The sequence below is a fragment of the Orbicella franksi genome, chromosome 8, assembly GCF_964199315.1.
Source record: "Orbicella franksi chromosome 8, jaOrbFran1.1, whole genome shotgun sequence".
NCBI lineage: Eukaryota > Metazoa > Cnidaria > Anthozoa > Scleractinia > Merulinidae > Orbicella > Orbicella franksi.
This window is the reverse complement of record NC_138152.1, coordinates 22,674,472-22,698,395: the sequence shown is the minus strand read 5'-3', so window position 1 is coordinate 22,698,395 and position 23,924 is coordinate 22,674,472. Positions and strand designations below refer to the sequence as shown.

The following is a 23,924-nucleotide window of genomic DNA, read 5'->3' as shown; positions in this document are numbered from 1 at the left end:
AGCTTACAGTAGATTAAATCAAGGTTTTCCTTCTTCTATAAGTGTATCAACAACTCTCGAATTGGAGGATATATATCACGGTTTTAATAGCCAAATTTAAACATTAGAAATATTAAAAGACATTTAAGACATTAAAGGAACATTTAAATAATAGAGCACACACAAAAGAATATACGGATAGACGAAAATTGAAGATCAACACGGATTGCCATAGAGTTGGGCTGAAACACACAGGAGACATATCAAACTCATGCATACTGTGGCTGCCTCGTTGGAGTTTTTGTCAAGAACTTTGACTGGGATCAGAGAGAACTGCTATATTTGTTTCGTTTGAACAAGTGTGGCGAGAGAAACGACTTGTTATTCGCAAATCAAATTGTTTAGGTACGCACTCTGGGCAACGGTAACCTAAATTGTTTCAACTTTGCTTTAGCCAGAATTCGTTTCATGCCATGACTGAGTGACCCACTCGTGTATGATTCGTGATGATACAGTTCATTCAAAAGCTTTTGTCTCAATACAAGAATTTACTTTGTATAATATAAGGTTACTTGAATTCGATTACTCACCAAATATTTTTGTGCCCTTTGAATTTTTCCCCGTTGAAACATCCACAGAAAGACTTTCTTTTAGCTCCAAATCTTCGCCAAGAATAACTTGTTTCTTGTTAATGACACTCACGCTGTTTTCTTCTGGTCACAGGACCGTAGCAAAAACCATTTTGATATAATTTTGGAAGTGAAATCTACTAAAACGCACGAGCGATCAACCGTTAACGCTGAATTCAAAGATGGGCGCCAAAAGAGAATGAATAACGCGATCTTTGTCACGTTCAGTCACGAGGACAGTCACATGAAAATTCGCGTGCTCTGATTGGTTCAGTTGATCAGTTGAGGAGAGAATGGAAACTGGAGAAGAAGGAGAGAGAGACTGGCAACGAGGTTGCCGAACCAGTCGCTTTCGATGGCAAGTCTGTTTCCCTTTCCACGCTGTTTTGGTGGTCTTTTGAAAGATGGGTGTTGCTTCAAAGGGAAAAAACTACACAAAATTTTTACGAAGAAATCAAGGAGGAAAATGGAACGTACTTTAACTGGTTGATCTGTTCCCGACGGTTGTCAAGATAACAAAGGATCGTGAGGCACTTAAATCAAGTTCACTGCAAAGGTTAAAGCAATCCAATTTTATAGGGATTTTCTGTTATGATAAGCTATAATTGTAAATAAATCAAACGAAGCAATGCATTGTGTGCTCTTTAAAAGCCCCAAAAGCCGAAATTCGCCTAAAAGGTCTCAGATCGACCTGAGGAAACGAGATAAATTCTGCGAAATAAGCTTAAGCTTGTTGTGTTAGTCCACCAAGTCTATTTTGAGAGCCCACGTGTTTCAACACCCAGTCAGCACAATGCAGCAAGTATAAATTTGTAATGTTTGTCATTTTTGCCTTTGAATTATTTATAAGGATTAACATGAGATGAGATCTATGGTCTTTTTAATACATCAACATGTAGGTTTTTTTATTTGCATTGTCATTTATTTATGTCAGTTATTTATTTGTTTCCCATTGACTCAATCTTTTTGATTCTTTTGATTTTGTTGTGTCATGAATTAAAGTGACAGCGAGGACAAGGAAATACAAGAAACATATTGATGATCCCACTATACCCATACCAAAATCTACAAGATTCGACCACATAAATCACTTATAGCAGTCTTCACAGGCCAGTTGACGTCATCTCCCTGTCTTGCATCCCTTTTTCCTGGAGATCATTTCCAGCACCATGAACAGAACACCTCAGAGTTTTTGGCTCACCTGAGTGAGATGGCTGTTGGCAAAAATGTTGTGGATGACTTTGATGGATTATGGAGTGAACCTTTATGCAAGAATTGAAGCTTCACAGAAGCATTTGAGGAAATTGAGTTGCCTATACCTGAAAAGACTTCAGAAATACCAATTGATGTAATACACAACAACTCTGATTAGTCCACAGACAGTGATTCAGATAATGATGTTGAAGTTTCAGTTCTGACTCCTCAAGTCTGACACTGATGGCCATTCACTGGACTCCCCTGATGAAAGTGAAACTAATGGTTCCCAAGAAAAAAAAAACATTTTCTGCCAAAGAATATGCCTGTATGGCTATTCTGGCCTTAATTTCAAGACATTGTATGACAATGAGAGGCTGCTAGAGATATCCTTGTTTTAATGAAACTACCAGTAATTTGTCCAGAGAATGTCACAGAACACTTTTGTACAGCAAGTGTGTGGAAACTGTGAGCTTTTCATTTATGACATCTGTGAGAGATGTCTTCCTCTTTTTCCTAAAGTCATAAAGGATCAAGTCAAAAATTGTTCAACAGTGGGCTGTGATGGGTATGTGTGTGAATCTACAATTATATTAAATATATACATGCATATATATACTTTTGGTTTTATTGAAATTGTAAATAATATATATTCATTTATGCTGACAGAATTTGTTGCTTAATCTATTTATCAAATCTAAGAGCATCCATTTTTCTATCAGTTAAACTCCAGGTGTTTGATTTAAGGGTCCATACGGGCACATATACACTAACAAATCATGTTGGATCTAAAAAGCAATGTTATCAGTGCTATAGTTTTATGTTGAGTTGTCAGACTTAAACTGGAATTAATGTACATTTGTTTGGAAATAATTATCTTGGAGCTTGACAACAATAAAAAGGTATGGAACTCCAGAGAAATGATCGTGTTGATTTTTACTAATTTACAGAAACTGATTCATGCACTGAGTTCATCTTTAATTTTGACATTTTGGGAAATTTATAGAGATTTCCAACAATATTTCATGTGTTTTAGCTATTCCCAAAAATTCCTAGATATTCCAAACACATTTTTTAAAACAGCCTGGGAAATAATAGGAGTTCCTACATGTAGGAATTCCCAATAATTCCCAGTCATACTTTTCACTATTCCCAAATATTCCCAGAAATTCCAAGGTCTTGGATAAAGCATAATTTGCATGTCTTGGAATAACTTGGAATTCCTAGGAATTCCCAGACTACTGGGAATTTATTTCGCAGGGGATGTGTAGAGATTACTGATCAAACAGCTGCTGATCTGAACTTTTCATAAACTATGCAACATTCTTCTGTAGGATGGTCACTTCACACGCTTTACACACATTGCTGCCATGTACTCAGAGCTGGTCTGTGTTGGAGCAGATGGCAAGCTGTACCAGTGGAAATGGGAAGGTCCACTACCTTACAGAGAAAAGAGGTATACAATGTACTTAATAAGCGTATTACAAGCAATTCAGATAGGTAACATTTCAAGTATTTTATCAAAATTTGTAATGACATTGAAAGAGAGAACTATGAAGACTTTGTAAGTCACAAGGTTAAAACAAGTGATTGAGTAATTCTTACATGTACATGTACATGTATGTGTGGTCTTGCAAATCCCTTAAAGTGCACCTAACCCCAAAAATTTTTTTTCGCTAGAACGAATCTACTTATTATTTGAAATAGTTCTGCGAAAAATTTTTTGAATTCCGTTAAATCCTCGATTTTCTGTGGCACGACGAAATCTCGAAAATAGCTCCAAAACACCGCCATTTTGTTTCACGACCGAGTTTGAGGAAAATGGGTCCAGCGGCTCTTGTGACGTCTACCCAGGAAGGTTGGACAACTCATTTCCTCTCATTTCCTTCAGGATGGTGCAATACACATTCGAAAAGTGCACAGAAACGCCTTCCAGAGGTGCTATCGGCTGTTGCAGCAATATTCCAGATTTAAAGAAAGATATACCGTACAATTTACTGACGATGATCGGCTAATGGTGCAATAAAGACGTAAACGATGGTTGATTTTGTCGAACCGAAACAAGCGAACTGAATCTGTGAGAACCATTGAAGAACTCTCACTGGAATTTGTTCCGCAGACTTTCGAACGCTATTTTCATAAATTTTCTGCTTAAAGCTAACCAGCAATTTGTAGAAATACTACCTACAACCTATATCTTTCAATCCCGCCGTATTTATAACATAACCGGCAAAGTTGTGTGATCCGGTCATGATCAAGAAGCGTTATACTGATATGTAAATAGATCGCTAACCAACACTTATTTCTCTTTCGATTTAGATGAAAGTCGAAGATTAATCCTCTAGAATTACATGATAACAAAATTATTAGACTCACAGAGTTTTTCGAAGGTTTGGAAATCAGCAGTGCGACAAAGATTCTGTGCAATAGCGTCGAAAATATGACCGCGTAACATTATCTGCGGACCGCTTAGGGAACACATCCTTTTCGCTTGTCCGACGAATTTCACTGCAAACTTTGAGAACAATTTACATTGGTTATTTGGAGTTACGACTTAAAACGTGTGACAATGTGAAATCGGTAATTGTATGAAATGTTTCCTTCCGCCTTGCTTCCCGCAGCTTCAAAAATACAGGTCCAAACAATACGATTTTCAATCGATCGAAGCCAATGTTTTGGAGGTCATAAGTCTCGAAAACTGCAACACGTACGTCGCTCTTATAAACATGAAACATTCAACAGAAAGTAAAACATCAACTGGATTTAACAGAACAATCATACCTTGACAAAATACATTCTCGCTAAGGACAAATGTAAAAGGACTATAAACACGAGTGGGAATCTTATGTTTAGTTGACGAAATTACCATCCAAAGCAGTCCTTGAGTTTACTTTCCTGCTTTTCGTTTGTCTGCTCCTCCACTTCGTATCTAGCTTTCCATTCCTAATATACAAGCAGCTCGTCGGCAAAGAAGTCTTCCCCTTCGTCGCTTGAAATATTGTAAATTGCTCTCAAAGCTCTAAGCAGTGAGTTCACAGTTGTCGAACGTGCTCGATCGAAGTTTATTTCGGAGCCTTCCGAATCGAAACTTAACTCTGACTTCAGTGACGAAAAAGAAATGATTCTGAGACAAAACTTGGACGTTTTAGTCCCAAAATACATCGGAACGATTAGTTTTGCGTTCTATTTTCTCGAGCAAATACAGAGAGTTGACTGAGGCGCTATTGTGTTTGGTTCCTGGGTAGACGTCATCAGGCACCGCCGCCCCAGACTCCCTAAAACGCGGTCGTGAAACACTTAATCGCGACTTTGAAAGGGCATAGAAAATCGAGGATTCAACCAAATTAAAAAATTTCTTCGCCCAAATGCTTCAAATAGTCTAGATTTGTTTTAGCGAAAAAAAAATTTGGGGTTAGGTGCACTTTAATAAGGTTTTCTTAAACTAAAAACCATGATTGCATTTTCAAGGTGATATTATAAATTTCCAATTGACTTTGTCATCTTATTTTTCATTTTTTCTTTTTTTCACATACATGATATTTAATAATACATGTAGAATAGTCACCCTGAATTGAGGAAATGCGATGCTTGGCCATTCATGTAAAATTAGATTTTGCTTGATTGAACTACATGCAATGTAACTGACTGAAAATTATTCCTTCATCTTAATCAGTCCAGTTATATTAGAGCGGTTTTCAATTGAGTGTCGAAAGTAATTGAACAATTACTTTGGTTTTGGTTTTACTACGGTTTGAGATTGGCTGAGCAGTCTAATTGGTATGCAATTGGTTTGGTTTTGGTTTTACCACACTCATTTGAAAACTGCTCTAATATTAAAATAACTATATTTAATTTGAAGCTGTGTTTAAACTTATTATGACTAATTTCATCATTTATTTCCTGCAGGTTGCTACTTGGATTGATGAAACCCTCAGCTCTATTGCTAGCAAACTGGAACATACAACTCAAGGATTTGCCGAGTTCTCTGGAGACAAAGTTGTAGCCATTCACACATGCTCTCTTTACACTTGTGCCCAGATGTCGTCAGGGGCATTGTACTGGTGGTAAGAGATCAAATCCATGCAAAGCTTTTTTTGTAACCTAATTAGTAAATTCTACAGTCACATCGATGTATTAATTTGCAAACATCAACTGCCCAGAACAGTGTATAGTATATCAATTCTGGTTTCTCTTGGATCTAGTAAACTGTCTGTGTACATATTGCATTTAGGTCGTTGCATTACAGTTTAAGCCGTGAAAAGTAAATAAATTAACAGAGGCTGCGGTTAAAAAGTCCTAAAACCTCAGTCTCTAAATTTAATAATTGAAGGGGTGCACAGGATAAGGACTTAAGTGAATGTTAATCTATGTGATGTCAAACTATATTAAGTTTATGTTTCACAGGGGAATACAGGGGAATTTGGAGGGAAAATCTAGCAATTTATCAGAAGCCACTTGGGTTTTTTTTTTCAGGCACCCGTTCAGTTATCTTAACAATAATTTCAGACTTGCTGTACTCAATATTGTATGCAACTGCAAACAGCGTTTGAGAATCATAACACTTTCAACCTCTTCATTCACTTGAACGTGGGAATAACTACATAATGTACTGGTGTATAATATTACCGTATTTTCCAGTGTATAAGTCGACCTTTCAAGACCTAAAAATCAGTCTGAAAATTCACCCTCAACTTATACATGGGTAAAAAACTTGAGATTCACGCACAAGTTAAGTAATTAGCATAATAATTGTCTTTCAATGTTAACAAACATGTAATAAACGGCAGCACAGTTTACAACGTACATTCGCTTAGTGATATGTTTCTCTATATTTGTCTGTCAAATGTTAACCTGAATGTTGTAGATACTCACTGGCTCAATTTTGTCATAAAGAACTGATACTACGATTATCAGTTGAGTAAGGCGGGACGAAAGTTTGGTCACCAAGTTTTAACGTAAAATCGTGTTGTTGTCACGGGCAACTTACCTCGTTTCCGTTGGTAACAATATCAACAGCCGTTGGTCGCCTGTCGCGTCGCCTACAATTTCGCGCGCTTTGCTGTCAATTGACGTCAAAGGCCGACAAGTTGGCAATGGATACGGAGCCAGTTGCTCGTGACAACAACACGATTTTTACGTTAAAACTTGGTGACCAAACTTTCGTCCGCCTTACTCAACTGATAATCGTAGTATTTTTGCTGTAAGTAAAGCTGTAAGGCTGCTCAGAAAACATCTTTCGCATTTCGAAGTTTTCTGCTTAGTAACCTGGCAGGATACGGTCTCGACAGATTTCAAGGCTTGGCTACCAAGTATTACAACGCACGCTTTGCAGTTTGTTTATCGAGTCGTTTTGAAAGAGTCCCGAGTTTCTTTGGTGTTTTCCCTGTCTTCTAAAGCCACTTTGTATCTCTACACACTTAAAAAGGTTCATTTGAAATCATCATGTTTGATTTTGTGAGCATTTCACAAAAATTATCGTCAAAAAGCCCGCATACACTCGTGTTGCTAAACTGGGTAAAACGCTTGTGTACGTGCCATAGTAAGCTTAGTAAAACTTCAGGTTGAAACGTGCTGTGATTTGTTCGCATATCCGCAGTAGCTGAAAGAAAATTCCAAGAAATACAAGAAGAGCTTTCCAAGAAATTCTTGCCTGGAAATGAAGAAAATCTTGTTTTTGGCCTCAAAAATTGGGGGTCGACTTATACACAGGATGGACTATTACATGGGATCAACTATTACACGAGTAAACACAGTACATACATGTGTGCTTTACCACAGGGGTGTACTTCAATTCGAGCAAAGAAAGAAACTATTGGAAAAAGCTCGGGCCAGGGCAAGAAGAAACCGCACCACCTTCACCAGCTGCATAGTACGAGGAGTTCAGGTAATCCATGCCAAGAGTGAAACTTAACAGTAAACAGAGAGAAAATTTAAATCTTTGAATAATCGTATGAAAGGATTTGATGCATGCATTACTTAATTACGTATGTCTATGTGCACTACTATAACTATATCAGGGTTAGGGTTAGCTTAGCTAACTATAGTTCAAATTTGTTACCCCCAGTTTACATCCTTTGACTTAAACAGATTAGCCAACAGAATTCACAGACATCATAAAAAGAACCAAACTAACAATAGGCAGCTGATTATTTGAAAGATTAACTTCCCTTTCAATGTCTCCTAATCAGAAAATTTATGCTCGTGGGAAACCTCTTGGATTATGAGAAAGAGGTGTGTGCAAGGCATTCAAATAGAAAAAGGGTTTTGTTTCCTATAAGACCCCTCTGTTTGTCAGGTTTTTAAGGTGTCAGTCATCAAAAAGAGTCTTTTAAAGGCTACTTACTCCTTTGTAGTACTCATCACATTTAATTGAATCTTCAAATAATTGAAATCATGATCAGAAGTTCAACTACAACATAGTTGTCAACATCCCCCTTTCCCCTTTCAGTGTTGAATTTCATGTATCAGTTCGGAGTGTTTATCAATACTGTGCAGGGTTTGGTATGGGCAGAAAATGAGATTTATGACAAAGATTGTTAGTGTGATCAAAAATTAAATTGTGAATCACTGATATGTAGACTCACAGGGCTCAACCATTCTCTGTAATGTTGCAGATTTTAACTAGATGAGTGAAAGTTGGTTCTACAAAGTATTAGACAAGTGTGGACAGTACATGTATTCCAGTTACAGCATATGGTTACAGTGTACAAGTGTTTCTTGTGAACATTATACAGAACTTGTAGTACCATGATAGAAAGGTGGTAGCTGCACATAAAATCTTGTACCAACTTAACAACTGCTGAAGTATTGCTTTTCTTCAACATCAGGTCTGCTTACGTAGCTGTCCTTTGTATCATCCTGGTTCTATTGGTTTCAACATCTCTTCTGGTATCCCTCGTATGGGACAGTTATTAGAATCGGCATGGAATCTGGATGAGAAGTGTCGCTTTAAAGTTTTGCCACTAGGAAATGAAGAATCTCCTAATCCACCACTTATTGATGAACAAGACAGTGATGTTCCTGGCTCTCTTGGCCTGAGTGAGTTTAATTTAGTGGAAGCTGATACATAGCTAGAGTCAAGGACTACATGTACACCCCATGGTTGACGCAAGTGATGAAATATATGCACACATATATTAGCATGTGCAGATTTTGGATGGCCAATATGACTTATTTCGGTTACAAGTACAGCAAATGCACTTCAGGCATTAATTACATATTCTTGCATTTTGATTGGTTCTAACTTATTATCTATTGGAAGACCTGTAGGTTATGCATACATGTAGATGATGTCATTAACATTTTTTCTTTCTTTACTGTGTAAAACAAGTAGACTCCATGTTGCTGTGCATCTATACTTAAACTTTATTTTTTCTCAAATTGAAGAGTAGCTTTTACACAAGCTAATTTTTCTGAGAGAAAAATAACAAAACAAATCAACGTAATATACAGCAACAAACAATGTATTCAGTAATAGATCATGGATGACGTCAAATTGCGGTAAGAACATCAGCGACATACTCAACTAACAGCTCTTGTGCCACTATTTTGGTCCTACCACATTTTGACATCGTCTGTAATCTATGACTAAACAGACTCACCAGAGCATGGAATCTATTTAATTTTTTCACATATTATAGTACAGATAGGACCCTGCACACATTCTGATTGGTTGAAAAACCCATGTTTTATCAGAGTATAAAACATAGAAAAAGCAGGTTTTTTTGTTTTTTGCCACCACATTACCTCTATATCATAAAGCAAATGAAGAAGCCTAAGCTAGTATAATATTACACTGTGATAAAACACGACGGACATTTGAAATTATGAGGCAGCCAAGATTGAAATACCTACCAGCAATTTTCACAGTTTATCAGGTTTTAGCTACTGTCTCAAAAGAACTAGCAATTACTACTAGTTCTTTTTAGACAATAATGAAAACAAGAGTAAACTGTATAAATTGCTGTAAGGTATTCCAATACTTGTTGCCTCAATGTTTTCCAAAATTAAAGTCACTTATTATATCTCTCAGTTAGTATGTGCGCTGTGATTGGTCAATTTAGCGGGCCGTAATCTACTGTACGGCCCCCTAAAGCTGTTTTTGTTGCCAAAGTGTTTCGCCAAGTGTTCTTAACATTTTTAGGAGGTAAAAGTTTAAAACTTTCTTTTACTTCTAAAACTGTGTATTAAAACCTACTAACGATTTCAAATTGACTAGTTTAGCTTTTGAGGTGTGTCAGAAATTTGAAGCTGTTCTGTGTGAATAGAAACCGTTCCCGAACCCATCAGACATCCAGCAGAGATATAAATACCTTACTAACCTCGTTTTCTTGGTCCGTACTGTAAGTTATGGATCCTTGTTTTTCCCCCTTCGATTTATGGCCCCCATGCTTCGCGCTTGGGCCATAAATCGATGTGGAATAAACTCGGTCCGTGACTTACAATATGGCCCTCAAACTCAGTTAGGAAGAGGTATTTAGGGCTTTATTCCACTCACCCCTTCAATATTGTGAATATCAAATGTAGGATTGTGTTGATTTTTCATTGATTTGTCATTTGCATAGCGTAAAAAGGATCCATCAGTAGAGGCAGCAGAAGATAAATCTGTTCAGGATTGGGATTTGAAAGATGTTATTTTTGTAGAAGATAAACGTAACATTCCTGTTGGAAAAGTACTTAAAGTAAGTGCATCTAGCTTTTTTTAGAAGGATGCAGTGTAGTTTATGGAAATATCCCAGCTTACAGTATCTTAGTGCATATGAACTCTCAACAAAATGGTGTTACGTTTGTACTTGAAGTGTTGGCAGTTATTTCAATGCGTGGCATTATTTTGTTTTCCAGGTGGATGGACCTTACGCTGCTGTCAAGTTTCCACCCAAAGATAGTGCTCTTCAGGCTGCAGCTACAGCTCTCTCAAATGAAGAGGCCAGTGGATCTCTTCTGCAGGACGTACGTCTTCTACGCAAGGATGAACTTCAGGTAACTGCTATGCTTAAAGGGGCAGTATCATGAGAGTCTTCCAAGTTTTTGTGCAAACTATGCTAGAATTATAAAGCTGCACTCACTGATCAACAAAATAACCTTAAAACGACAAAAAAGGCATAAATTCAATCTCTAAGATATCAATGATTTTTCCTCCAAGTAACATTGTCAAACTTGCAAACGTGGGCCTGCCTTTTTCTAGTTTTAGACCACTTCTTTCCTACTCATCCATAGCCACAACAGTTGTAAACAACTGTCGTGACTAGTACGGTGCATTTTAGCAAGGTTAGGCAACTACTTGTGGATTTCCAATTAATACCAACACCTTCTTTGGATTTTCAAGTAGCACTAAATCTTGGTGAGACTGCCCCTTTGATCGGTTGTTTCATCCTATCAGTTCATTCATGTAACAAAGTTTTGTTAAAAAAATATCTTATTACTAGTTAACATGACTGTGAAACTAGTTTATTCATGTGGCACTAAACTGATAAGCTGATAATTATATGTAAGATATGATGATGTGTAAAAATTAATATTATCTCCTCAGAGCTTTATTATCTAGCTCTCTATGATGAGGGAGCATCATAGGCCTGCAGTGCGTACAGAGAGCTAGATAATAAAGCTCTGAGGAGATAATTATCTCCTCAGAGCTTTATTATCTATCTCTCTATGATGAGGGAGCATCATAGGCCTGCAGTGCGTGCAGAGAGCTAGATAATAAAGCTCTGAGGAGATATGAAAGGCCGCGTGCAAGAACGTCCCCTAGATTTTTTGGCCATTTTGAAAGTGATCAAAAATAGCTGAATTTTGGCATGTAGGCTTCGTTGTACCTGAGAAACATTGCTCTGAATTTTTTTTGGCTGGGGCGCTCTTCATTCTCGAGAAATAACATATGCAAAAAGCTCAGTTTTCCAAGCGGCATCTTTTGGAGATCTTTTGTTGAACAAAACACAAAAGAAATCTTATTATCTTGTTAAACAGCAAACAGGCAGACTGTTTATAGTGTATTCCACTGAATCTTAGCTGTCTTAAAGTCAAAGGAAAATAGTATATATAGCGGAAATCTGGGAACAGATTGTTTACATCAGTCATTGTGACGTAAACACAACACGTGAATCGATCGAGCAGCAAACGAAATACCATCGAACGAAAAAGAGATGTGCCGCATTAGAGCTCTGTCAACTAATATCTTAAGCATAGTGTTAAAGTACCTTGTGTGCCTGCCTGGTGGTTGAGAGGCATCATAAAGCCTTGATAAACCCATAAGTCATCAGCACGTTTTAAAGAATCAAAATGTGTTCTGAAACTTCGAAGGTAGCTGATATACCGTAATCATGTTATCGGTGTTTGAAGTCAGATCGAGCCAGGCAGCAAAGTCCAAGAGCAGTTCTTGCCCAAGAAAAATACCCTCTCGTGAGTTGTGGCCCATTTGCCAAGCGTTGCTAGTGTCAAAGTTTGGAAAGCGAGAACTGGTTTTTGACTTATAAAATTTGTCTTGTATCGACCGCCATGTTTTCCCGCGCACGAGGTGTAAAGACCTTCCCGGCATGCATTGCGATCACGTTCTGCTCGCGTTTCTCGAACTGGTAACTAGATTGTTTCAGCTTTTTTCATTTAAAGGTAATAATGGCCAACAAGTAGCGATCGATTGTAACATAGATCTGTGATCCAGATTGCGTTGATTTTATTTCATATCGGCATGATTTGTAGTGTTTTGAACTTCTGGGATCAGCGGACATGCAGATGTATGGAGACCCGTACGTTGCGCAGAAGGGTTAATTTGTTAGTCTGTTAGGCGGTGCGTGACATAAAGCTACGATCGCTTTGTCGAAAAATATGTATTTATCTCGTGATTTTAGCCATTTAAGACGTTGCTGTATTTGGAAAAGTGCTTATTTGATGTTTATTTGTTCAGTGCAGATAATCATTGTCCCAGATAACCAAAGTAAGTTCCAGATGTTAACACTATTTTCCGGCCGCCATATTTTACCTATTTAAACCTGAAATCAACATTTTTGAGCTTATGTGTTGTGTGAAATTAACATTTTGCTGTTTCCTAAGTGAAATCAACATCCTTTCCGGCACGTGTTATGTGAAATCAACATTTTTACCTATTTAGACCTGAAATTAACAATTTTTAGCTTATAAGTTGCCTGAAATTAACAGTTTGCTGTTTGCTAAGTGAACTCAACATCCTTGCCGTCACGCGTTAACGAGAAATCAGCATTTTTACCTATTTAGACCTGAAATTAACAATTTTTAGCTTATAAGTTGCGTGAAATTAACATTTTGCTGTTTTCTAAGTGAAATCAACATCCTTGCCGTCACGCGTTAACGTGAAATCAGCATTTTTACCTATTTAGACCTGAAATTAACAATTTTTAGCTTATAAGTTGCGTGAAATTAACATTTTGCTGTTTTCTAAGTGAAATCAACATCCTTGCCGTCACACGTTAACGTGAAATCAGCATTTTTACCTATTTAGACCTGAAATCAACATTTTTGAGCTTTTATGTTGCGTAAAATTGACATTTTGCTGGTTTCTAAGTAAAATCAAAGTCCTTGCGGTCGCGGCGGGCCGATCCTTTGTTATAATAAACCGAGGCGAGACTTCGACTTGTAACAAAGGCTTGGCTTGGCTTGGCTATTATAACAAAGGATCGGCTCTGTTTATCATAACAAAGGCCCGGCTTCGTTTATTTGAAGGACTTGGCGGGAAAAGGGCGTCAGGTATTTTAATCAAAGGTGAACTTTGTCGAAAACGCTCCTAATTTCGCATGCAGTTTCGTTCAGGTATGTTAAGCAATGTCCCGTAGTTTTCGCGCTAAAGTTCGCTTCGTTCTCGAGATATTGCATATGCAATAAACCACTCGGTTTTTCCAACCTGTGTGCCTTTTTTGCATACGTTATTTCTTGAGAACGAAAAGCAACCCAGCGAAAAAAACTTCAGAGCAATGTTTCTCAGGTGAAACGAAGCCCACATGCCAAAATTCAGCTAGTTTTAAGCACTTTCAAAAATGGCCGAAAAATCTAGGGGACGTTCTTGCACGCAGCCTTTCAATTGTACTTTGTAATTTTCTGGCAGTCTCTGTACATAAATAATGAATATAATGCTTGGTTTTTTGTTATAGCTGGTTAAGTCATCTGCTGCAAACAAGATTCCTGACTGTATTCAACGCACACCAAAACTTTTATCTGTCCCGTCGGGTGCTAAACCTCTGGCTGTGACTGTTAACTGCAAAGGTACAATTAGTTTACTTTTACATGTAGTAATGATAACTTTGTCTTACTTACCTTTGAATATGTGATTATATTTCACAAACTCCGGTCGAAATATATGAGAATAAATCAGGTATTGTCCGCTTACTTGTGCTTCGATCCACACCTTTAATGCCCCAAGAGGTACCCCCCAAGAAAACTAAACACATGATGTAATCCCATCAAGACCCGGGAGCACTAACCATGTGCTCCCAGGATTCCTAGCAGCTTTTTCTGCCGTGCCTCAATCCTATAGACAGGTAAGTATTTTTCGCTCGTATTTGAGCTTTTATTTCTCCCTTTTTTTGTTGCTCTAGCTTAAAATTTCCTTGCAGGAATCAACCTACAGTGGTTTCCTTCAACTACAGCGTTTTTTGAGGCCAGATATGATGCCTTCACATTGCAAACGTAAATCACGTTCACCTTCCCACCATTCGCATGATCGGGACTTGCTATCTAACTCCCCCAAACATCATCGTTCAAAGGCCAACAACAAGCTGGAGTCCATTCTGAAGTCTTTCGACACCCTTAAAAATGATGTTTCCAACTGTAATAGCTGTTTGGCCCTTTATGAGTCCCACTTAGAACAACAGAAAATGGCTTTCAAACCAGATCATGAGGTCGACTGTGATGCCATTTCCTTGTTGGTTTCTGAAGACCCTGCGTTCAAGTCTGTCAATGGAGATGAGGTTTTTCAGCCATCAGCCGAGGCAGAATTGTTGCCAAATGAGGCTACTACGCCACCAAACACGGCTATTAAACCACCAAACAAAGCCTTTGAGCCGCCAAACAAGGCTATCAAGCCACCAAATGACACCTCAAGTGCAGGCGATACAAAATGCGGGATCAAATGACAATGCCAACTCCGCATGTTATGACCCCGACACTTCTGTCACATCCTGGAAACCATCCAAGGTGTTTTCTTCATTCTTGGACAAAGACTTCGGAAGGAAACTCAGTTACGGTCAAGTTTTGGATATTTTGGAAACTAGCAGTGTCGTATCTGTCGATGCTTTAGCATTGCCTACACTTTATACCATGATCATCAACCAAATTTCAAACCCTCGAACCAAGAAATATGTACAAGAACATTATAAGGAACTTACCTCCATTCAGCGTTCTTTACTTAATGCCACTGGCCCTCTTTGCTGTCTACATGACGCGCTTGAATCAAAGGAAACTATCTCTAATGAAGATGTTAAGTTAATGTTAGAGCAGGCACTGTGCCTTCTTGGCTCAGCTAACTATCAGTTGTCAGCATTAAGACGAAAGAAGGTTTCAGCAGCCATTAATAAGGCCAAGATTAATTTAGGGGACCTCCCTTTACCTAATGCTAAGAAAATGCTTTTTGGGGATGACTTTTCCTTCCTTGCCTCAAAGCAGGCTGACCTATCCCGTGGCCTCTCTAAAACCCTCTCATCAAATACAGGGCGCCAATTTCCACAGATATCTGGCCCTTCCCAACGTTTTGGATCTAGAACAGCCCCCATACGACACACCTTCCACTCTGCAAAGTATGCCCAAACCTGTGCATAAAACTGCTTTTTTCATCCTCAAAGGACGACCCAACAAGAATCAACCAGCACTTATCCCAGCGGAAGCAAACAACTTCAGACCCAGAAATTCTAAGTATTGTAAAGGGCTTTCAAATAGATTTTCATTCACCCCCAATTCAGTCTTGCCCTCTTGTTACAAGAGCAGGTCCATCAGAAACTCAGTTGATCGATGCAGAAGTCCAGGAACTGTTAAAGAAAGGAGCTATTCAGGAGGTCAGCCCTTCAGACGAAGGCTTCTACAGCTGCCCTTTTGTTGTTCTGAAGTAAAAAGGGACTTACAGACCTGTAATAGATTGAGTTCATTAAACCGATTTGTTCACAACTCTCACTTCCAGATGGAAAACCTTCATTGTTTGAAAACCCTTCTCAGGAGTACATGACAAGTATTGATCTAAAAGTCGCCTATTTTTCTGTTCCCATGCACAAATCCTCTGAAAGGTTTCTCCGTTTCATCTGGGGCAGCAAACACTACACCTTTCAGGGTCTTCCTTTTGGGCTAAGTTCAGCACCCCAAATCTTCACCAAACTTCTGAAACCTGTAGCCGTCTTCTGAGGAAGCAGGGGTACCAAATCATGGTATACTTGGATGACTTCCTTCTCCTTGCCTCTGCCAAGGAGGAAGCTCAACATCTAACTCAAATGACAGTAACTCTATTGCGATCACCAGGCTTCCTCTGGAGTCTTGTTGTCTTGCCATTTGGGAAGCCCCTTTGCATCTTGGGGCTGTTCAAATTCTGCTTATCCAAACCTTGGGAGACCACCAGTTCAATTTCAACTGTCAACTAATACTCAACTCCCAAGCTTGGGCAGAACTAACCTGGTGGATACACAATGTAAACAAGGGCAACGGCAGCCCTGTTTCTCCCCCACCTCCTGATCTAACAATTCTCTCGGATGATTCTATGCTAGGTTAGGGCACAACAGGTCAGGGCAAATCCACCAATGGCAAATAGTCCAGTCAGGAATCAACTCAACACATCAACTTTCTGGAACTGAAAGCAGCATTTCTAGTCCTAAAAACATTCTTCAGGGGCCAGTCTCACAAGGTTGTACTGTTGAAGATGGACAACTCCTCTGCAGTTGCTTAAATAAACAACAGGGGAGGTACCCACTCAGTCCCTGTGATGTCCTTAACTCTGGAGATCTAGACTTGGTGTCTTCACAGAAACATCCTCATTTCTGCACAGCATGTCCCTAGAAAAGAAAATACCATAGCCGACCAAGAGTCTCATACCTTCTTAGATTCCAGCGACTGGCTACTTCACCTAAAGGTAATCACACGGTCCTTCCTTACAAATTGCAACACAGATTTGTTTGCCAGTCGCCTAACAGCTCAACTACCTCAATACATGAGTTGGAGACCAGATCCAGGAGCATTTCATATAGATGCCCTAACTCTACACTGGAATTCTCTGAAGGGTTATGCCTTTCCCCCTTTCAACCTCATTCCAATAGTTCTCAACAAGGTAATTCAGGACAATACAGATCTAGTCCTTGTAGCACCAATATGGCAAGCCCAACCATGGTGGCCAATCCTGTTGAATCTTTTAGTCAGCAACTGACAGTGTCCTACTGCCACACAGTCCACATCTCTTGCAGGACCCCTCTGATCCGAACAGGATACATCTGATGTTCCCACGCCTTCATCTAGCCGTGTGTCACATCTCCAACAATACTACCAGTATAACAGGTTACCAAATTCCTCCTCTCGGCAACTCGGTCCTCCACTCGCAAGGCCTACCAGTCAGCATGGTCCTGCTGGAGTAGCTGGTGTACTGAAGGGAAAATTAATCCTGTTTCAGCCCCACTCCAAAATCCTTGAATTTCTAGCAAAGGCCTTTTCAGATGGTTTGGAGTACTGATCCATAAATGCACTGCACTCAGCTATCTCCTCTACACATTCAAAGATTGACAGCTTCCCTGTAGGTCAACACCCTCATGTCACTAAGCTAATGAAGGGAATACTCAACTCCCACCCTCCGAAACCAAGGTACTCACATACTTGGGATGTCAAGAAGGTGACAGCGCACCTAACTTCCTTAGGAAGCAACAGCTCTCTGTCCCTGAAGCACTTGTCAAGGAAACTTGTTATGCTCTTTGCCTCGGCTTGCTTAGAAAGGGCAGCTTCTCTGGCTAAATTAGATCTTAGATACTGTAAAATCCTCCCAGAGGGAGTTGTTTTCTCCCTTACTTCCCCTAGAAAGCGTGGTAACCCTAGCCATTTAGCTCAGGCCTTCTTCGCTCATTTCCTTCACAACTGGAAACTTTATCCTGTTGAAACTCTCTGTCACTACCTCAAATGGTGTCCAGTTTGCCATACTCTTCTATGCTCCAAACCAGACCCTTTGCTTATCTCTTATATTAAGCCTCACAAACAGGTTTCCTCTGCTACTGTTGGGTGCTGGTTCCGGCTTACCATCAAGGATGCTGGAATCAACATGGAAATATTCAAGGCCCATTCAGTTCATTCAGCTTCAACTACAGCAGCAGCCAATGGAAGTGTTTCTCTGGATGAGATAATGACAATGGCTGATTGGTCATCTCCATCCACCTTCCAGAAGTTATACTATAAGCCAGGGTTCAATTCAAAATACTGCTATGCTGTTCTCAAACAACCTTCCTTCCCCTGTGTGAAAGCTTTCCAATCAGTGATTTAGCTTGTGTACTCATTTATTCAGAACTTTTGTTCCCTGTTATATCTTTGTTACGTGTTTCAGGCATTAAATCTGTGTTTACTTTGCTTATACCTTGATGTCGAAATCTACATAATTTATTCTCATGTATTTCAACCGGAGTTTGTGAAATATAATTGGAATTGTCATGGTCTGTGTCCTAAGGCTGCAAGGTGTAGAAGTTGTTTGCTAGGTTACTACAGAATGTGAGAGGTACATGTAGAACATTTGAAAGCAAGGGAATGAGAGAGGGAGGAATGAGCAGATGAAAGGAGAGAGAGAGAGGAGAAAGGTAAAAATCCGTCCTGCCCTAAAAGGATCTACCAGGGTATGTCGCCATTTGCGCATCCTGGAAAGTTTGATTAAAGTCTATACATGTCATTTTGAACCTGGCCAAAATAATTCAAAATGCTGTGACTGAACTCCTTTAAAACCAAAAGAGCAAATGGTCTAGATAGCAGCAGACACATAAAGATTTTAAGGAAAACGGCCAATTTTTTTAGTTTAAAAGACATGTTTCGACAGAACTTCTGTCATCGTCAGTTGAATGAATGATTTCTTATTTAACGGTTCTTTCTATGACCAAATTGACGGTGTGGCCATGGGGTCTCCCCTTGCTCCCGTATTAGCCAATCTTTTTATGGGGCATCATGAAAAACTGTGGTTGGAAAATTTTCAATGCTCTAAAATTTTATTTTATCGTAGGTATGTTGACAACACTTTTTTGTTTATTTCACTCGGAACACGATGCTGTTATATTTTTTGACTACATTAACTCTAGGCACCCCAACATAAGGTTTACTATGGAAAAAGAACTTAATCACAAATTACCCTTTCTAGATGTTCTTATTGATAATAGTGACACTAATTCCTTCCTAACTAGGGTTTACCGTAAGAAAACCTTTAATGGGTTATTAACTAATTATTTTAGCTTCACCTCTTACTCATACAAAGTAGGTCTCATTAGGACAGGGCCTACAAGATCAACAACACTTGGTTGGGGTCACACGAGGATATAACCAAGCGTACTGAAATTCTCAAAAAGAACCTTTTCCCTGCCCATTAAATTGAAAAAGTGGTTAACTATTACATCATTGGGACCCATAGCAATCATTGTCCCCGGGGCTACCCCCTTACCACCTTGCCCACGTTTTACTTTAAGCTGCCGTACATAGGCCATTTTTCTGTCATCACTCAGAAGAAGATTCGACACTTAATCAAGCGCTATTGTAATGATTTAGACATCAAATTAGTGTTTTCTTCCTTTAAGATAGGTAACCTTTTTGGTGTGAAAGACCCTATCCCCGGTGGGCTTTGTTCACGTGCGGGCTGTAATGCCTGTTATGTCGGCAAAACCTCCCGACATTTTTCCACACGCGTACGTGAGCACTTAGCCATTGATAGGGCCTCTCACATCTTCAAACATCTTCAGAATTCTGAACGTTGTCGCTCATTGTGTTCAATAGACTGCTTTCATATTTTAGATCACGCCACTACCAGCTTTCAACTCAAGATAAAGGAGGCTATCCATATTCAAAAAGAACTACCTTGCCTCAATCAGCAATTACACCGTGTAAATCTAAAATTATCCTTTTAATTTACACCTTTTCACGTTCTGTTGTTACTATTTGTCTTAATTAGCATTTTTGCTTACTTATTATTCAACTTGCTTTGTAATCATTCATTCAACTGAAGATGACAGAAGTTCTGTCGAAACATGTCTTTTAAACTTAAAAAATTGGTCGTTTTCCTTAAAATCCAAAAGAGCAAATGCATTAGTGGTTGCTAGATTGCCAGTGCACTTGTGTCTCTTGATGGGCAATAGAATTTGAGTTGCACCTAGGAGCTCCTGACCAGTAGTATAAATAAGCCACAAGAAAAAGTGTATTTTGTACTAGTTGCAGTAAATATGTGGCAATCTGTCTTTAATTTAATACTTCTGGTAGCATACATGTGTACTAGTGTCAATGATTATTGTTTACCAACCTACAGGTGTATTGTTTTTATCTGCAGGAGTTCATGTGATGCTGAAGACTCCATCTGGTGTTCGTTATGCTCTTTATACCTTGGCATCTTCCAAACCCGAACCTGGTGGAACTATGCCAAAAGACTGTGCAACTTTCCTTAGTCAGCCCGGGTCCAGTGATATTCAGTTATACCCAACAGGAGATGTAAGAAATAAATCTCAATGCTATCATCTACTTTGTGATCTCTGTTTATTATTGACAGAGATCATGGTTAGATGGTTATTTTTATTGGCAACCCACATCTTTTGTTGACTTGACCTTGTGTTCTTGACAAATAATGTAATACAAACACTCCAGGCAAACAGCAAGTTTGGGAGAATTTTAAGTCAGATTGTTTATCCCAGTTACAGGGTACAGGAATTTATTGAGGTTATAAGGTTTTATTATTCCTAGATTTTATTTTGTTTTTTACAGCTTAGTTATTTTATTAGTTATTTTATTTTACTCATGTTTTAAAATCATTGTAAAGCACTATTGGATACCAATAAGCGCTATACATGTATAAATAAAGCATTATTATTATTATTAGTATATACCACAGAAGTTAAGAGCACTTTTCGCACACGCTGATTGGCTAGCTTGGAAGTGATTAGCCAAGCACTATTCACCTCTGAGCAGCCAAAGAAAAACAAAATGGCTTCCGTTTCAAATGAAGTTAGTATTAAACAAAATAAAGTTACTCTTTGGTCCGCTAGTTATTCAGCTTGTGTGGTATATACTAAAACAATTATTCACCTCAGTGTCGGTGAAAGTGGTGGATATTTACCTCCAGTTCGGTGAATAATTGTTAATAATAATAATAATAATAATAATTATTATTATTATTATTATTATTAACTAAGTGTATTTACACGATCATCTTTTTAAGTACTCTCAAATTCTCTAAAACTATTTTGAGGTTTTGCATGTGCTAGTGACTAGCTGGTGTAATTTGTTTACAAATAAATTCAACGAAGTGAATTGAAGTGGATCATCAGATATAAAATGACCTCTAGACTAATCAGAGTGCACATTAAATGTATTATAATCAAAATCTTTGCACTTATTTTTTTTTCTGGTACCGTTTCTTTTCAGGATTCTTTAATTATAATGACAGACACCAATGGAGCACTTTTTCCTCTGTCAAAGAACTTTCTTGGTACTGTTAAAGATCCTGCCTGGACGGTAAACAATCTGTGTGTTGTCCAGTTGTATCCTAGATAATAGAAAAATGCTGCTGATGTTTCTGTCAATACATGTGAAAGCAAGGAGTGGAAGTTTTGAAGAACAGCAACGTAGAAATGTAACGAGAACACAAGTGCCAAGTTCGCTGACAGGTGTTTTTAGTTCTGTCAAAATTTTAAGAGTGTTTCTTTTATTCTTGTACATGTTGCTTAATAGACACATGGGAAAATGTGCCAATATCTCTTTTAGAAAATACTGTAAAAATGAAGAAGTGGAAAATCTCATGTTTGTATGGACTGTAAAATTATTTGCCTTTGTTTCCATGATCAAATTGCCAGCATCTGGGGCTAACCAGTCCTCTGTTAAGACACGTGTCACACACAAGATTAAAGAGCATGGGCTGCAGTGTTTCTTCAGGTTATTGCATACAAGGTTAGCTACTGTCTTGTCTTGTTACAGCAGCTACATGTATGTGATGTTCTCTTTATCTTTATTGTCTCTGTTAGGATCTTCCCCCTTTACAAAGCCTTGGAGTGGGTGTCACATCTCTGAAACCAGGAACGGAATGTAAAGCCAGGGCTCTTGTTGTACTAGCAGTACAGGTATGTCATATGTGGCATGTTTAGTGGATGTGATATTCAGTGTTCAGTGTTCTTTGCTTGGATGTGACTTGTGTGTGAAGTTTGGGGGCCCAGTGTTTGTGGATTGTACTTAGGATGAAGAGTTTGTTGTTGGCTGTAGTCACTATGTTGACTCATTACTCCTGTTGTCATTACCTTCACTCTCGTTGAGACTCATTACTCTCACAGTATCGCTCTCAAACTAACAGTATGCGCGAGATGCAGTACCCACCAAACTACATAGGGGGGGGCAACCATACAAAAATGCTTTAATAGTGTTACCTGTGACAGACGTGACAAATAATACTCTTCTCACTTGTTACAGTGAATGTGAAACTAAGAGTTAGGGCCAACCTGTATCTAAGTTAATGGAAGGAAATGGTTGTGAAGCCCAGCAATGGTCTTTGTTGTATGTTTATGATGACTTGACTTTTTTTGACTTTGCCCAAAACACAAGGTGTGAGGAACTAACCAATAGAAACATTTTCAATTGGTCATGTAATTTGTGCATGGTGTCTGAGCACGAAACAAAAGATAGTCCATGGCTGGGGACCTCGCATGATCATAAAAATGTTGATACTTTTGTTTTGTCCATTGAAGTGTGTTGGGCTTTATAACCATTCCCCTCTATTAAGTACATGTATGCCTACACATAAAAAAAGTTGCCTAAGATGAAAAAACAAAAACAAAAACAGAACTGAACAGTGTCCCATTTTAGTTGTTTGACAAATTGCTCCAGCAACATTTTTTGAGAACATCCATAACTTAACTTATATTAGTCCTTATTGACAGCCTGACCTTTCCTGCCAACTAGCACTCAACCTTGAAAACCCTCATTAGAGTTAACCTTACTACTACTTAATGGCAGGTAGTGGTACATCAATATAAAAAAAAATATATAAAAAAAAAACTATTTTGTTATGTAGACCCAACAGTTGATGTGCCATGTTCTCAAGTGTGACTATCAAGCTATTAAGCAATTTCTTGATTCCATGGAATTAGATCCTGGTAAGTAAAAGATGTTGTTATAAATAGAATTTAGCTAAAGTATGTAGCTAGTCTGTAGTTAACAGCAAAGAGCAAGTGCACAGTGTAATTATCCTTTAAAATGACATATCTCTTGGCGAATTTGCTATATTCAGTTCACTGTGATATGCTCTTTATAGCTTGAAGTATTAGGGTAGGGTCTTTAAGTGGCTGTGTTTATTTGTCAACAACATTTCTGTAGCCAGTTAATTGACTTCATGGACTGCACTGAATTCCTATTTCCACGGGTGCCGATCAAACCTCTGCAGCCGAAGAAAATTTCAATTTCTCTAGCAAGTCTTCTAGGGCCGATGAAATCTCTGTAGTGGACGAGAATTCGAATTTGTCTCGCAAGTCTTCTGCCTTTTTACCTTCAATGCGTGGCTTTAAATTAGCCTCCTTAAATATTGCAAGCTTGCCGAAACACATTGACGAGCTGAGAGTTTTGTTCTCCAATTACCCTCTTGGTATATTATCTATTAATGAGACGAGGCTGGATGATTCTGTCAGCAACGACGAGGTTTACATTCCCGGTTATGATATCATTTGCCGCGATCGTGAACATTACAGTAGATTTGGTGGGGGAGTTTGCACCTACGTTCAGTCTAATATGAATTTCTCTGTACACCCTGATCTAAGTGATGTACACCTCAAAAACATATGGATCGAGATTAGTAAACCTCGATCTAAACTCTTTCTTATTGCTACCTGGTATAGGCCTCCTAATTCATCAACTGAGATATTTTCTCATTTGGAATCCTTTGTTGACAAGCTTGATGCAGAGAACGTTGAATTTTATTTAATGGGTGACTTTAAC

General features: G+C 38.6%; 1 pseudogene across 1 annotated transcript in view; it reads left to right on the top strand.

The window, feature by feature from the left end:
- The first annotated feature begins 1,580 nt into the window (after positions 1–1,580).
- LOC145495467 (E3 ubiquitin-protein ligase UBR5-like) overlaps positions 1,581–23,924 on the top strand; it is a 64,188-nt pseudogene continuing 41,844 nt past the window's right edge. The window contains exons 1-13 of the transcript XR_014050428.1: positions 1,581–2,370; positions 3,137–3,258; positions 5,709–5,866; positions 7,581–7,686; positions 8,630–8,840; positions 10,273–10,274; positions 10,367–10,483; positions 10,644–10,781; positions 13,916–14,027; positions 20,284–20,441; positions 21,372–21,461; positions 21,968–22,063; positions 23,008–23,089. The product of XR_014050428.1 is annotated as an E3 ubiquitin-protein ligase UBR5-like (transcript). The remainder of the gene's footprint in view (positions 2,371–3,136; positions 3,259–5,708; positions 5,867–7,580; positions 7,687–8,629; positions 8,841–10,272; positions 10,275–10,366; positions 10,484–10,643; positions 10,782–13,915; positions 14,028–20,283; positions 20,442–21,371; positions 21,462–21,967; positions 22,064–23,007; positions 23,090–23,924) is intronic.